This window comes from Colobus angolensis, unplaced genomic scaffold (assembly GCF_000951035.1).
Source record: "Colobus angolensis palliatus isolate OR3802 unplaced genomic scaffold, Cang.pa_1.0 Scaffold43, whole genome shotgun sequence".
Taxonomy (NCBI): Eukaryota; Metazoa; Chordata; class Mammalia; order Primates; family Cercopithecidae; genus Colobus; species Colobus angolensis.
Window position 1 is genome coordinate 1,832,300 of NW_012117710.1, and position 2,489 is coordinate 1,834,788.

Sequence of the window (2,489 nt, forward strand, 5' to 3'; positions counted from 1 at the left end):
GTGTTAGCCAGGATGGTCTCGATCTCCTGACCTCGTGATCCGCCCGTCTCGGCCTCCCAAAGTGCTGGGATTACAGGCTTGAGCCACCGCACCCATTGGCCGGCTTCTTTACTGCAAACTGTTTTATCAGCAAGGTCTTTATGACCTGTAGCTTGTGCCGACTCCTATCTCATCCTATGATATAGAATGCCTTCACTGTCTGGGAATGCAGCCCAGCAGATCTCGGCCTCATTTTACCCAGCCCCTACTCAAGACAGAGTTGCTCTGGTTCAACCACCTCTGGCATTTATACCACTGAAGCCCCTAGGAGGATCTTGACTCCCTCTTCTCATCGTTGGATGACTTCGTATCCAATCCAAGTCAAGTCAAATGAAGCACGCTCCTTCCAATGATGATTTCTGGAGGCCTAAAATAAAAGGCATGCATACAGAAAATGATCAAAATAGGCATAAATCAAGGGGAAATTCATTTTTGAGCGTTCTTGCAGCCAGTACACAAAAGGAGAGATGATGAGTTTCATGGTTCTAATACTCAAAAAACAGGAAGCATATCAACTTCCCAGGAAAGTCTAAGTTTCTGTCGGCTCTAAATTTAAACACACATCCACCCACACATACCCCACAAGCAAATTACCAGTGGATTGCTTTGCCATCTGAAATCTTCAAAAAGTTCACTCGCTTTTATTCACCTGTTTCTTCATTCTCCCTCTCTGTAGGCAAATAGATACAAGAAATCTGATGCTGCGCCCCGAAAGAAAATCCTCTGAAATAAACTTATCACCTTTATAAAAGGGATGTCGAAGAACAACATGGATGCTGGGTTTGTTGTTGTTGTTGTTGTTTGAGACGGAGCCTCACTCTTGTCGTCCAGGCTGGAGTGCAGTGGCGTGATCTCAGCTCACTGCAACCTCCGCCTCCCGGGTTTAAGCGATTCTCCTGCCTCAGCCTCATGAGCAGCTAGGACTATAGGCACCTGCCACCACTCCCAGCTAATTTTTGTATTTTTAGTAGAGACGGCGTTTCGCCACGTGGGCCAGGCTGGTCTCGATCTCCTGACCTCAGGTGATCCGCCCACCTCAGCCTCCCAAAGTGCTGAGATTATAGATGTGAGCCACTGCACCCAGCCTGGATGTTGTTTTTGATGACACCGTTAAGCACATATGTGAGGGACTGGTTGGTTGGTTTGGGTCTAGATTCAAGATAAAGACAGTAGGAAAGAAATGAGAGGTGGAAGGTTGTCCTAGGCTGAGGTGGTGGTCCAGGGACTTTCTGGCAGCCTGAATGGATGCCTGGGCAGAATTTATATATCTAGAAGAATGGAAGAAGACCTCATTGCATGCCATTGACTGTTCTCCAGTACCCAAGGGTAACTGAACTGGAAAGAAAGCCTCCCTCAAATGCATTCACGTAAAACGGGAATGTCACAGTGATGGTGCCAATCGTGGGGCAAGGAGTTGGAGGAGTTATTTTGAAAAATGAAACAAAAGCGAAGTATCTTACATTTGTTTTATATTCAATAACTTGTAGGTGGTAAATGCCATGGTGTGTTCATTCATAGAACCAGCAAAGAATTAGTCAAGTGCCAGTTTGGTAGGATTGTAATTTTTCCGACAAATTGTATGATCGCTAGACATGTTATCCTTCCCGTTGTGTGTGATGCCCCCAGCTCCAGGATGAAGAGGATTGGATTTACAAAAACGGGCAAGGACACCATCAATTTCCCCACGAGTCTCTCTCTTGCTCTCTCTTTTTGAGACAGAATTTTGCTGTGTCTCCAGGCTGGAGTGCAGTGGCGTGATCTTGGCTCACTGCAACCTCCACTCACTGGGTTCAAGCTATTCTCTTGCCTCAGCCTCCCCAGTAGCTGGGATTACAGGTGTGCGCCACCACCCTCGGCTAATGTTTGTATTTTTAATAGAGATGGAGTCTCTCTATGTTGGTCAGGCTGGTCTTGAACTCATGACCTCAGGTGATCCGCCCACCTCGGCCTCCCAAAGTGCTGGAATTACAGGTGTGAGCCACCGTGCCTGGTCTAGATTCCTGAAACTTTACACCTCTTGGAAGATAGACAGTTTGGCTTTGCAACTGATGTGCTTTGTATTTCCACAACTTCAGGACATGCTCTCCCATCCTCTCAACAGGAAAGATTCTGGAGCTTTGCTGGGAGGGGGTGTGAGTGGAGACCAGTGAAGTAGCAGTTTTTGTGTTACGATGATTTCTGTTTTCCTCTGCAGCCCTGTAATGGCAGGAATTCAGACAGTCTGATCTTCAGAACGGGAGGACTCCCAGGTACGGCAAATCTTAGACTTTGGGCATCAGAATCAACTTCCTTGGCTGTTAATTTTGAGCAACTTGTCTCAGTTTCTCAGCTTAAAAATGAAGATGAAAAATGAGGGTGCCTGTCTCTTGGGATTTAGAGGGGCAGCCCACATACCGCAGTTCACTGGAACATCATACGTTCATTATTTTATCTTTTTTTTTTTTTTTTTT

At 46.2% G+C, this 2,489-nt stretch overlaps 1 long non-coding RNA gene across 1 annotated transcript in view; it reads left to right on the top strand.

Annotated features, from left to right (window-relative positions):
* The window catches only part of LOC105522426, a 13,241-nt gene that overhangs the window by 2,760 nt on the left and 7,992 nt on the right, over positions 1-2,489 (top strand). The window contains exon 2 of the long non-coding RNA XR_001003441.1: positions 2,141-2,288. This is a non-coding gene — a long non-coding RNA (uncharacterized LOC105522426). The remainder of the gene's footprint in view (positions 1-2,140; positions 2,289-2,489) is intronic.